The following is a 15,037-nucleotide window of genomic DNA, read 5'->3' on the forward strand; positions in this document are numbered from 1 at the left end:
ATGGTGAAGGGCAATGTGGTCGAAAGATGAGTTCTGCCACCCTTGCTATCCTCTTGATTCTGGGTGCAATAGGACAGCAAGAGGGGGAACAGAGACATCAAGCAGGAGTGTAGACAAAAAGTGTAACTACTAGATGACCTGCGTGATGGACTATGTGACGTGTATTTGATTTAGATATTCATTTATTCTACTTGAGTAAAAAGTAAGTAGCCACATACTGAAAGTAGTGACGCTTTCTGAAAAACAAGCTGGTAATCTGACTTATAAGTTGTTTGCCTAGGTCACATCATGAGCAGAAGGTGGTATTGTCAACAGACAAACCACATGAGAAAGGTAAAGAGTGAAGCATTTACACAAAGGCTTACCAGTGATGGAAGCAGATGCCTGTTAATGCCTTATCTGAGCATTCAACGTAAATGTGATGCTGAGTATGAAGCCAAGGTTTCTTACAGGTGACAGAAGCTGTTGTCCATTAGCAGAGGTCAAAGAATTGAAGTTCAAAGTTTATTTTTCAATAACAGTTAAGCGACAGTGCAGGCACTCTTGCACCATCATTGTACATGGGTGCCTGCGTTACAGGCAGGATTGTTTTTGTGCAGGAATGAGTACTGTCCTGCACAAAACCAATCTTTAGAGGTGTATTCCTCTTTCTATGTGTGCTGCTGAATACATTACTTGTGGCAAGAGGAAATAACGTGTAGAAATAAAGATATTTGTCTGCATTGCGCCCCACTGGGAAAGGTGTAGCATTTTGACGCATTCCCAGGATTACTAGCTTTAGTAAATCTGGGAATGCACCAAAATCCATGAGTGGATCTATGTGAACGCTCATGGTCCACTCATGGAACACCTTCCCAATGCCAGGTAATGCAAGGCAGCACTATATGCTGTATTACCTTGTATCTACTAAACCATTCGAAGTGGCCATGCAGGGCTTGGTAAATACAGAAAATGATTTTGTGCCGGGGCTGCACTACAAAAGTTATGTAACCCTGACACAAAATCCTAGTAAATCTTAGTAAATCAGCTCCTTGGTTTGTAGCAAAGAATACGTACAAGAAAGGAATTTCAGGCACAGTCTTAAATGGAAATGTGTAAATTGAGGATATGAATAATGATAGGGCCACAGATTGGCTATAGGTTTCCTAGATAGGGAACATCCATTCAAAGGACAGACCTTTTAAACCAAACTCTTGTATTTGACAGATAAGGGTGCTATTTCAATATTGTCAAAGGTAGCACTAATATTAAACAGCATCAGAGCTAGGACAACACTGACCATTGTCAACGAGAAGAAATGCTGAATCAGGCACTGTGCCCCACATAGGGTGGAACCAAGTGTAAATGATTTAGTTTGTTGTTTAATTCAATAAACAATTGGAGCTGTTTGGACCAGCTCTCTAACAGCTGAATTGTTTGTGGCACCCTCAAAATGGGCCTGAAATTGGACAGCAGAACAAACACTGCCAAGATCAGATTTCCTTACTTACGTTATGGACACAGCCCTCTCCTTTTTTAAAATGGTTTTCAAGCTTTGACATGGCAGAAATCCCATCAATACACTATTCACTTAGCTGACCATGAGAGCACATCTTTGGGAACATGCCAGTGGTTTAGGTGTACAGCAGCCCTGCCAATTCAGTCAGGCCTTTACATTCATAATAGGCAAACAATTAAAACATAACTGTTAGGACAACAACTCCTGCCTGCCACCAGGTAATCCTTATTCAGTGCACATTTTCACGTTTTCATTGACCTATGTATCTACCTCCCTCAGACTCTGAGACCCCATCCATTTTTGTAGAGTAGCTTTGATAATGTGATATGTACCAGATGCTGGTGCAAGCGTGTCTTCTGGAGCCCATGAACTCTTCCTATGTTCATCATGCGGTAGTCTGTCACGCTCTAGATCCCTCCTCAGTGTCTTCTCTCAGGAAAGCCGTTAGCACTCCCTGCCAGAGGTCTGCAATTGTTTTTTTGCGTAGTCCCTGCTGCTCTTCCCTTCGCGGGGCTGCCCGGTCAGCGACAGACAAGTTTTCCACTGATTTCTTCCATCTGCAATGTGGTGGGCCATCAGTTCATCTCCAGTAAAGCACAATGGGCCTCATTATGAGTTTGGCGGTCTCAGGAACTCCATGTTGGCGGTGGCGGTCATACCGCCAACAGGCTGGCAGAGAAGACCACCAAATTATGACCATGGCGGTATTCCCAACAGAATACAGCCAAAGCACCGTTGGCACCGCCACTGCGGTCAGACTGCAACGGACGACGGACGGCATTTGCAGGCCAGCGGATACCCTGTTTCCACCGGACAGATTACAAGGCAGCACACTGCCAAAGTCGCACCATCACTGAAACCTAGGTGGAAACGAACTGCATTAAAAGAGACACTCACCTTCTGGAAGCCATACTCATCCGGAGCCGCAATTGAACCAGAACTAGACATCATCCCGTGGGCCTGCTCGTACAAAGACTTCAGAATCTTTGCCACCGCTGACAACAGCAACAGTAGGTACACACACTTACCTGTTACTGTTGTATATTCTCTATGTATGTACTCTCACAAAATATACCATCAGGCAGCGGGTGCAAGGGCGACAACCACCCGCTACTACACCCTGACACGCCCACTCACATACAGCCACACACACAGCTGCACATACGCAGTCGACACACTACGGCAAGCACACACACACACAGGTAAAAAAAAAACACTCACAGAAACACAGCACAGGCCCAGTCACACACAATAACACACAACACCACAACACACCCCAACAACACCACAACCACACCATTGTCAGTACGTTGGCAAGCACACACAATAGACACTATCCAGGGACTCATCACACATACAACACAACCAACAGGCAACGAACACACACAATCTCACAACCATACAAATTATAAATTGACATACACATCACACAGCACATCGTATCTATCATACCATGCACTAAACACGCACACTGTCAAAACACACCAAGCCACACAACAGAGCAACAAACACATGTCAACACAAACAACACTCAGTAGCATGACAACAAAATGTTTCAAACAGACACTTGTCCATCACACAACACACACCCTATCACTGTGAGACAAAAGCACTGCACACAACTTCACATACTGCACAAACAATACAGGTAGCACAAGCCCCACACACACACAACCAATGTCAGCCAGGAACAACTCCATACTAGGAAAATAAATGCTTGGCAAAAATGTAACCACTAAACCAACAACAGGTTGGTATTAAATATATTAATAATATCTGAAATGGGAAACACAAAGCCCATAGGCCATACTAAAGTCTGTATGCACACAATGCACATATGTGTGCCCCGAACTTGACTCCTGACTGCAAAGGTAACTGCCACAGGTATGGGCATCAAGGGGGCAGGCAGGCACCTCAGCTATTATTGAGCTGGGGGGGTGGATGAAATTGTTTGGGCTTATGTTTGGGAGGGGGGCCTTTGGGATGTGGCTTGGGAAGCGGGGTTTATGTTTAGGCTTAGGGGATGGTTGGCTTTTTTTGGGAGCTGAAACTTCTTGCAGGGGGAGGGGGCATGGGTACTTGCATGGGGGGCAGGGGAGGCCATGGAGGTGGAAGGGACGGACTTGGGGAGGGGTCACACGAGGGGAGGAGTAGAGAAAGGGCAAACTCCAAAAGGAAGGTTTTCTTTGACACAATGGGATGGTCATAGCAAAAGGGTTTGGGTGTGGAGGGAGAGGAAGTGGTTGTAAGAGGTGTTGGTGTGGATGTCTTGGGTGCATGTTTGTGCGAGGTATGCTTGGGGGTGCTGGGTGTCTGTTGCGTGGGTGAGTGAGGGTGTTTAAGTGTCTTGGGATGAGAAGGGGTGGAGGTGCTGAGAGATGCCGTTGTGGGTGGGTGACTGTCTTTTGGGGTGGTGACTGCAGGTATGGTGGATGTGCTGCATGTTGTATCAGTGGTTGTGGTGTCTGCGAGTATGGTGACTGAGGTGATGTCTGAGGGTCTGCTGTGGTGCTGTCTGTGGGTAGGCTAAGTGTAGTGGCTGGATCTGTGAATGTTGGTGTGGTGTCTGCAGGTGTGTCAGGTGTGCTGTCTGAGATGTTGGAGGTTGTGGGGGTGTCAGGGCAGGCTGTGTGTGCTCCTAAATGTTGCTAGTGTGCATGCCAGTGGAGAGTCTTGTGGTGCTTATGTCTGTCTGAGCTACCCTTGGATGCTGAGGTGGATGCATGCCTGTCTGTTTGTGTGCTTTGCCTGGGTCGGGGAAGAAGGGTTTTGGATTGGGAAGAGGACGATGGAGGGGGGACAGTAGACAAAGGGTGACTGGCTGCCGTCAGTGTGGAGGCCAGAGCCTGAAAGGATCTCTGTAGGCCAGCCAGTGCACCGTGAATGCTCTTGAGGAACGCATTACTCTATTAGATTTGAGTTACCAGTCCCTGGATGGCATTCACGATGGTCAACTGACCATCAGGGGGTCAATAGCCTCCTCACTGAGGGCAGCAGGGCTAACAGGGGCTGAGGCAGAGATGCCTGTAGCAAAGGAGACACCCACTATCTTGGGTGAGCGGGAACGGCCACCTGGGTGGGGAGCTACAGGGAGGGCGGTGATAAAAAGGGGGGGGGGTGGACAGAAATGGTGATGGGGTGGTCCCAGATGGGTCCGCCACCGCCAGGGAGTGTCCACTGGAGGAGGATTCCGAAGATAATGAAGTGGATGCTGTCTCCCTCGTGGCACTTCCCTCTCCATCAGGGCCACTGGGTCCCTCAGTGTCTGTGGTATCATGACTTGAGGTCCAGTGGCCAGCAGCTTCCCCACTCGGCTGTGCCCTATCTCCTTCGCCTGCCGATGCTGGAAAACAGAAGGAGAGGTAGGGTTATCATATTCCTTTCAAACACTAACATCACACTGTACACATAAATCACATTACAACCACTTGTACTACACCCCCAGGTAGAACCAGGTTAGTGCCAACATCATGTCACTACTGGATACCATCTACACCCCTACATTACAACGTCACACACTAGCTAAGCCACCTTTCGTATACCTACTATACCATCATATCAGTAGAGCCATCACAATACCAATTCCATGAAAACCTGACTTGCCAACATGAATCTGCATCCCTGTTCAAAGCAACATAGTCAACCAACAACCAAGCAATGGGAAATAGTGGTAACATTAATTTCAACACATCACATACACCCAATCCATGCATACCTACCTTTTTAGCTGATGTTATGTTCCAGGAAATGAACCTCATCCTCTTCCAAACACAAGTCAGCATGTTGCATACAAGCCAAAACCATTTCATGTCACAGAGTCCACAACCTTCACAATTGACATTTGCAAGCATGCCACAACTATATTTGCCTCTACATAAATTGGAGTATAATAGAGTCTAAACACATGTCTTAATAGTCATGTAGGAAAGGATGAGAGAGACATACTTTGTGGAGCTACTCTTCTTAGTCATTCTCCACCTGTAAACAAAGTCATGTACACTTATAGGGTCCAACTTAGCCCACGGGATTTACCCACAGACAACCCCAGGTACTATACCAACACCTTAAATACAATGTACACCATTCATGTGCATGAAGGCCACATACAGTAAAACTAAGCATGATGAGTGGCAACATCAATAGCCCATCATACAAGTGGCAACATTACTATCTACACTTCAGACATGAGCAATCTTACATCTGTAAATGAACATTACAATACCACAACACACTTCTGAGCTTAACATGAGAGAGACATACACTTTAAGGCAAGCCAAATGGCTGACTAGACATACCATTCCAACAACATGTGAGGGTGAACTACCACACCTGCAACACCATTAAGACAGTAGGATTCCATACGAAAAGCCTTCAAAACATATCCACAACAGCAAAAGTAAGTAGGTTAAAGTTGCATCACAATGTTAATATATGGCTGAACCTCACAATGTACACATGATGTTGGCAAAAAACAGTGTAGATTGTACCTATTACTAAGATGTTCTGACCTACTTACCATGTCCACAACACATTGGAATAAGAAATTGCTGTGTATCCACTGAGCATCCAGGGAACATGTACATGGTACTAATATTCTGAGCTCCCATATCAATGATATAGGTTTCACTAGGAGTCAAGTTATACTAACATGGTTTAGTACATGCAGGATGTCCATTCTAATGAAACATCACGGGTACCAATGTGGACACCTCCTAACAGGTCTGAGTAAGTGTAGCAAGTGTGGCATGTGAAATGTCAGCTTTAGGTTACAGCCTCACAATAAGTTGACACTCATTGGAAACCTCAGGAATAGGAGGCATGTTCTCAACTTGTCAGACTCTACATTGCACATAGAGATGGATCAGTGGGCATTTGAATGGACAGATGGCAAAGACCAGGACAACTTACCATCAGGATATTGGGAGTATATATCTGTAGGTGGCAAGGAACAACCAGCAGGGTATTAAGAGCAGTATAGTGGTTCACATGTGACAGAGTCACATGTGCACACGTGACGCAGTCACATGTGCATCAGCCTCTTCTACTGTACAGAAGGGATGACATTGATGAGTAATTTGTCCCTATTTACAATACAATGTGCACACCTATGTACCAATGTTGAGGGCTCTTCATCTAGGTGTTCTTAGAAACATTTGACCTTTTGCACTTACCACATAGTCACAGCTTAGAGTCTTTCAAATCATACACTGCCCTTGCAGAGGAACGTAAATGGGTGTAGTCAGTACTCACCCCCTTGTGGCTGCTGTGCTGCCCTCAAACATCGATCCAACTGAGGGTAGGCCACCACCAATATGCCAGTTATTAGGAGTGTCAAGGTCCGACACGCACCCCTTTCTCCTTGGGAGGACATCCCCAGCTGGGCCTCAGCAGTCTTACTGGCCCAGCGTCTCAGGTCCTCTTACTGCTTTCTACAGTGGGTGCTCCGCTGGCTGTGGACCCCCAGGCCCCCTTTTTCTGATGGGCGTTGACCTGCATGGATGACATATACAAGAGGAGAAAGTCATTAATACCTGCTCCATCCCAAAACAAGTATGCTGAAAAATCAAGTTAGTGCAAGTAGCCAAACATACCCTTCCTCACACTTCAAACTCTTTTTCAAGTGGAGCCAGGCATACAACATGCATACTCAGTACCAGGTTTTGGCTAGAAACATATGACCAGACCACAAGTATGTCCTTAAAATGGTACATCTCTACAACTAATTGTCACACCAACATTGATGTAAATTCTGTAATGTACATATGATGATCAGCTTACATACGTCACACACTACCTACTACGTATCAGGGTAAACAGCCTTTCTATGCACATGTGTACATAACCATCAACCCACACATGATAGCGCAAGCCTTCATTCCTGCACATTTCATCTACATCATCATACACTCTATCTTTCACCCACTGGTATTGCATTGGACTCACCTGCTCCTCTGGTGTAGGACCTCCTCTACAAGCTTGTCCAGCTTTTCTTTGGAGAAGACAGGGGCCCTATCACCTGCAGGACGTGGCATTATTGCTCCCAGAGGTAGTATACAGCAGCTGAGGTCATGGCGGTCTTTCTGGCAGCAGTGTCAGGAGTCAAATGAGGGATTGTGCAGAAGATGGTGGTCACGCCCACCACATACAGGACCGTCATTGCTGGCGGACACAACTATAGGTCCAAGTCCACCAAAGGCAGCAATTTGTTCCAATGGCAATGTCCACCGGGAATGTAACCGCCTACCACCATGACCACATCCATCTGCAGAGTCAGGTCACTTCCTGATGTTATGTACAGTAGGTCAGGCAGCTGCCATTTTAGGGTTCATATATGTATGATAAAGTCATGAAAGCTGCGTCATTTACTGTAAACTTATATCTATGATAATGTGGTATGTGCTGGCTTACTGTCAAAAGTGCATGTCATAGGTAGAGGAAGTGAAATGAGGTAATTTGTGCGAGGTACATGAAACAGTGTTGTCACCATACAAATGACAGAAGATGGTACAGATGGATCAAATATGTGTTACATGTCAACTAGGTTGATGTAACTTTCACTGTCAGTGACTTGTATCTCCCTTAAGAGAACATGCAAGTTTTTAGGGGATTTGAATCCGGTACACTTTCATTTTTTGCCTCACTATGTGGTGAATAAAACATATTCACTGTTTCATGTGACATGTTTTAGATATATGTGTGACATTATTGTGATCATACTCATGATGTATAGATTGAGTCATTCACATACATTTTGGTGTTATCCCACATAGTTGCCCTGGCCTGGGGAGAACAAGGCAACCTCCATTGTACCGTCCACTAGCAGACCTGCAGACCATAGAGGCGCGACGTAATCCAAATATATAATCTGGATAGGCATACAATTATGGATCTATGTCGTCATTTGGAACCAGATCTGATGCCTGCCATTTGCAAACTCAAAAGCATACCACCCATTGTTCAAGTCATGTCAGTGCTGCACTTCCTGGCCACTGGGTTCTTTCAAAATACAGTGGCCCTAACTGCAGGGATGTCTCAGCCCATGTTCAGTCTGGTTTTGAAGGCAGTACTGTCTGCATTGTTAAAACACCTGAACAGCTACATAATATTTCCCCAATGTGAGGATTTGACTCATGTGAAGGCAGATTTCTATGCTTTGGGACACATTCCACATGCAGTTAGAGCCATAGATGGCACCCATGTTGCCTTGGCACACCCAAGTGCCAGTGAGCAGGTATATAAGAACAGGAAAATCTTCCACTCCATCAACGTCCAAGTGATCTGTGTGGCTGGCCTATACACTTCACAACTATGTGCAAGGTATCCAGGATCAGTCCATGATTCCTTCATCATGCGGAACAGCAATATCCCACTGCTGATGACACAACTATACACAAAGAGGGCCTGGCTGGTTGGTAAGTCATATATGTCATGTGTGTCTGTACCTTTTTCCCAGCTACCATATATGTGCTTCTCCAAGATTAATTTTGGATTGGTGTAACTATCACAGGGGACTCACAGGGGACTCTGGCTACCCACACCGTCCTTGGTTATTGACACCAGTGAACTACCCAACCACGCCTGGGGACGTCCGCTTCATTGAGGCCCACGGAAGGACAAGGCATGTTGTGGAGTGAACTTTTGTGCCCCTGAAGGCAAGACTTCACAGCATAGACAAATCTAGAGGAGCCCTCCTCTACTCACCCTTCAAGGTATGTCAAATAAATGTTGCCTGTTGCATGCTCCACAACCTTGCCCTGAGATGTCAGATACCATACATACCAGATGAGGGGGGGAGGGCAGCAGATCCTAAGGGTGGAAATGCAGATTTTCCAAGTGAGGATGAGCATGATGAGGGTGAAGCTGGAGACATCATGGCAGATGTCATCAATCAGTACTTCAATTGACTCAAGATATGTGATTTGATGTTACAATAGTGATTCCATGGGGTATTGTAGAGGTTATGCATGCCATGTAATATTCTTTTTACCACCATCAGTGGGCTCTTAAGTGGCTCCAAAGCCCATGACTCACATATACATGCAGAATGTTACTTGGAGTTGTGTACGGAACTGTTATGTATATAGTCTATCAATGTCAGATGTGTAGACATGAATAGACAATGTGACGTATGTGTTCCACTCTGGCCTATACCTAATCTTTGTCAGTCACATGTTTGCAGATTTGCTGTTTGACTTATTCTCATTGGGCAATCTCAGAGAGTGTCACAGACAGATGGGATTTGCAGACTGACATGAGAAGTGGACATGGATTAAACTGGATACTGTTTGGCATGAGATTTGTGGTGTGTGATTTCTATGCCCAGGCTGTCAGTACAGTGGTTTGGAAGTGTCCTTTTTCACAAAAAATACCTGTTTGGTATTGGAGGTGGCTCAAATGGCGCCAGGTGTCTGTCCATTTATGTTTAACACGTCATCATGTAATATCCAGACCCTCTACCATCATTATGGTTTGTGTTGTATGTGAACTAACTTATGCATAGCTGTCAGTGTGTTTCCTCATTGCAGATCAATGTGCATGTGTCTGAAGACTGACGTAGGTGAGTGGGAAGCCTACAGATACCTGACCATGGTAGTTGGAAGGTTACGCGACTGGGGAGATGCATACTGACCTCTATCTGTTTCATGGGGTACGGTCATATGGAAGATAAGGTATGGGTATGTAATAAGACTTTAGCTGATGATACATTAACCCAATTGGTCTGCCTCCTGGGATGTTGATAGACTGACATGTCCCTAGCTTCTGTATTCTGTGGGTTGGTAGTGAATGACACCGAAGCAAAAACACTGAAGTCCACAGCATGACTTCACAATGTGCTGATTGCCATTCTCCAAATAAATATGTAGAGATGTATAATACAGGTGACTTGTGTCATATCTGTGTTACAATCCAACGCAATATGTATCCTGGTTGTCTCGTACATGTGTGATGCCCATAACAAAGTCACAAATTGGAGAGGAACATTTTGGTACAATATGTTCGGTGGCATGTGTAGCTGCAGATACACATGCTTTGCATAGTCCGCCGTCTGGTGTTGGGTCGGAGTGTTACAAGTTGTTTTTCTTCGAAGAAGTCTTTTCGAGTCACGAGACCGAGGGACTCCTCCTCCTTTGGTTCCATTGCGCATGGGCGTCAACTCCATGTTAGATTGTTTTTTTTCCGCCATCGGGTTCGGACGTGTTCCTTTTCGCTCCGTGTTTCGGGTCGGAAAGATAGTCAGAATCAACGGAAAATTCGTCTGTATTGTTTCGTTCGGTATCGGGTTAGCTTAGAGTCGACACCGAATCCTGAAGAGCTCCGGTAGCCCTTCGGGGTAACTTCGATCCCCCGTCGGGGCCTGGTCGGCCCGACCGCGTGCAACATCGAGACTGATGGAACGGACCCCGCTCCGATTCTGTCCTAAATGCCACAGTAAATATCCCTATACAGACCAACATTTGGTCTGTAACTTGTGCCTGTCACCCGAGCACAAAGAAGAGACGTGTGAGGCCTGTCGAGCGTTTCGGTCGAGAAAAACGCTCCGAGACCGAAGAGCCAGAAGGTTGCAGATGGCGTCCACGCCTACAGGTCAGCAACGGTTCGAGGAAGAGGGAGAAGAAGAAGCATTCTCCGTCCCAGAATCGGATTCCGAAGAATTCGACGTCGAAGAAACCGTGAGTAAGACGTCGAAACATGCATCACACGGAAAAACAGACAAAGCCCAGGGGACGCCACTGCCAACAGGCCATGGCTCAACCCATAAAGTAGGTGACCGTCCATCGGCACCGAAAAAGGGCGAGCTGGTGCCGAGGTCGTCCGACTCAGGTCGAGACACAGGCACGCAGCAATCTCGGGACCGAGAAAGTGCCGCAGAAAAGGGTCGACACCGAGACAGCGGCACCGAAGCTGCCGGCACAGAGACAGCGGCACCGAAGCTGCTCGGCACACAGATAGCGGCACCGAAGATGGTCGACACCGAGAGGGTGCGACGCCAAAAAAGAGAAAAATCTCGTCGGAGCCGAAAACAACAAAAGGTACGGTTTTGGTGCCAAAACGCCCAGCTACCGCACCGAAAGCCAGTTCCTATTCAGAGGAACAATCACTGTCCTCCCAACTACAAAGACACAGATTTGAGGAGGAATTAAAAGAAACAGATGTAGATCACACGCAAAAGCTGATCTTTATACAAACTGGGACAGGGAAGATCAGCACACTTCCCCCAATCAGAAGGAAAAGGAAACTAGATTTCCAAAACCAAGACAAGACACCACAAGCAAAAGTGGTAAAGAAGGTAACTCCACCACCCTCTCCACCACCAACAGCTCATATATCACCGGCACAGACTCCGCCACAATCACCAGCTCATACCACCATGAGCCAAGATGATCAGGACCCATGGGATCTCTATGAGGCTCCAGTATCAGACAACAGCCCTGAGTCGTACCCCACTAAGCCCTCACCACCTGAGGACAGTACGGCGTATACACAGGTGGTAGCTAGGGCAGCAGAGTTTCATAATGTATCGCTGCATTCAGAGCCAATCGATGATGACTTCCTCTTTAACACCCTGTCATCCACCCATAGCAATTATCAAAGCCTTCCTATGCTCCCAGGGATGCTAAGGCACGCTAAACAAATTTTTAAGGAGCCAGTGAAAAGCAGAGCAATAACTTCAAGGGTGGAAAAGAAATACAAGGCACCGCCCACAGACCCTGCTTTTATTACATCACAACTGACACCAGATTCAGTTGTCGTAGGAGCAGCTCGTAAAAGAGCCAACTCACACACATCAGGCGACGCACCACCTCCTGACAAGGAGAGCCGCAAGTTTGATGCAGTGGGGAAAAGGGTTGCAGCACAAGCTGCAAATCAATGGCGCATCGCCAACTCGCAGGCACTCCTAGCGCGATTTGACAGAGCCCATTGGGACGAGATGCAGCATCTCATCGAGCACCTCCCCAAGGAATTCCAGAAACGGGCAAAACAAGTGGTTGAAGAGGGACAGAACATATCCAACAACCAAATCCGTTCTTCTATGGAGGCAGCAGATACAGCTGCAAGAACAATAAATACAGCTGTAACAATAAGGAGGCACGCATGGCTGCGCACATCCGGTTTTAAACCTGAGATACAACAGGCAGTGCTCAACATGCCGTTCAATGAACAACAATTGTTTGGCCCAGAGGTGGACACGGCAATTGAAAAATTAAAGAAAGACACTGATACAGCTAAAGCCATGGGCGCACTCTATTCCCCGCAGGGCAGAGGCACATTTGGCACATTTCGTAAAACTACTTTCAGAGGGGGGTTTCGAGGTCAAGCCACACAAGCCAGCACCTCACAAACAACACCACCTACCTACCCGGGACAATACCAAAGGGGAGGCTTTCGGGGCCAATACAAAGGGGGCCAATTCCCAAGAAACCGGGGAAATTTCAAGGTCCAAAAACCCCTCAAAACAAGCAGTGACTCACAGGTCACTCAACCCCTTCACACAACAACTGTGGGGGGAAGACTAAGCCAGTTCTACAAATCTTGGGAGGAAATAACAACAGACACTTGGGTCTTAGCAATTATCCAACATGGTTATTGCATAGAATTTCTCCAACTCCCTCCAAACGTCCCACCGAAAACACACAAGATGTCCAAACAGCATATAGACCTTGTAGGACTAGAAGTTCAAGCATTACTGCAAAAAGACGCAATAGAATTAGTACCAGGTCCACAAAAGAACACAGGAGTTTACTCACTGTACTTTCTAATACCCAAAAAAGACAAAACTCTAAGACCAATACTAGATCTCAGAACACTAAACACCTACATCAAATCAGACCACTTTCACATGGTCACATTACAAGACGTAATCCCACTGCTAAAACAGCAAGACTACATGACAACATTAGATCTAAAAGATGCGTATTTCCATATACCGATACATCCCTCGCACAGGAAATACCTAAGATTCGTATTCAAAGGAATACATTACCAATTCAAGGTGTTGCCATTCGGAATAACAACAGCGCCAAGAGTCTTTACAAAGTGTCTAGCAGTAGTAGCAGCACACATCAGAAGGCAGCAAATACATGTGTCCCCGTACCTAGACGATTGGCTAATCAAGACCAACTCGCTAACAAAGTGTTCACACCACACAGATTATGTTATACAAACCCTTTACAAGCTGGGTTTCTCCATCAACTATGCAAAGTCACACCTTCTGCCGTGTCAAACACAGCAATACTTAGGAGCGACTATCAACACAACAAAAGGGATAGCCACTCCAAGTCCACAAAGGGTTCCAAATTTTCACAAGGTGATACAAGCCATGTATCCAACTCAAAACATACATGCAAAGATGGTATTAAAACTCCTAGGCATGATGTCCTCATGCATAGCCATTGTCCCAAACGCAAGATTGCACATGCGGCCCTTACAACAGTGCCTAGCATCACAATGGTCACATGCACAGGGTCAACTACTAGATCTGGTGTTGATAGACCGCCAAACATACATCTCGCTTCTATGGTGGAACAGTACAAATTTAAACAAAGGGCGGCCTTTCCAAGACCCAGTGCCACAACACGTGATAACAACAGATGCTTCCATGACAGGGTGGGGAGCACACCTCAATCAACACAGCATCCAAGGACAATGGGACGTATATCAAAGAAAATTTCATATAAATCACCTAGAACTGTTAGCAGTATTTCTAGCGTTGAAAGCATTCCAACCAATGATAACCCACAAATACATTCTTGTCAAAACAGACAACATGGCAACAATGTATTACTTAAACAAACAGGGGGGGACACACTCGACACAGTTGTGTCTCCTAACACAAAAAATATGGCATTGGGCAATTCACAACCACATTCGCCTAATGTCACAATTTATTCCAGGGATCCAGAACCAGCTAGCAGACAATCTCTCACGGGATCACCAACAGGTCCACGAATGGGAAATTCACCCCCAAATCCTGAACAATTACTTCCAAATTTGGGGAACACCTCAAATAGATCTATTTGCAACAAAAGAAAACGCAAAATGCCAAAACTTCGCATCCAGGTACCCACACCGGCAATCCCAAGGCAATGCTCTATGGATGAATTGGTCAGGGATATTTGCGTACGCTTTTCCCCCTCTCCCTGTCCTTCCATATCTAGTAAACAGGTGGAGTCAAAACAAACTCAAACTCATACTAATAGCACCAACATGGGCAAGACAACCTTGGTATACCACATTACTAGACCTTTCAGTAGTACCTCATGTCAAACTACCCAACAGGCCAGATCTATTAACACAACACAAACAACAGATCAGGCATCCAAACCCTGCATCGCTGAATCTAGCAATTTGGCTCCTGAAATCCTAGAATTTGGACACTTAGGCCTCACTCAAGAGTGTATGGAGGTCATAAAACAAGCTAGAAAACCTTCCACTAGACACTGCTATGCAAGTAAATGGAAAAGATTTGTTTGTTACTGTCACAATAATCAAATTCAACCATTGCATGCATCTCCAAAAGATGTAGTAGGGTATCTACTA

General features: G+C 45.9%; 1 protein-coding gene across 1 annotated transcript in view; it reads left to right on the forward strand.

Annotated features, from left to right (window-relative positions):
• Positions 1 to 15,037, forward strand: part of LOC138287529 (protein mono-ADP-ribosyltransferase PARP12-like) — a 149,395-nt gene that overhangs the window by 105,095 nt on the left and 29,263 nt on the right. The gene's annotated exons all lie outside the window — the stretch shown is intronic.

This window comes from Pleurodeles waltl, chromosome 4_1, assembly GCF_031143425.1.
Source record: "Pleurodeles waltl isolate 20211129_DDA chromosome 4_1, aPleWal1.hap1.20221129, whole genome shotgun sequence".
Lineage (NCBI taxonomy): Eukaryota > Metazoa > Chordata > Amphibia > Caudata > Salamandridae > Pleurodeles > Pleurodeles waltl.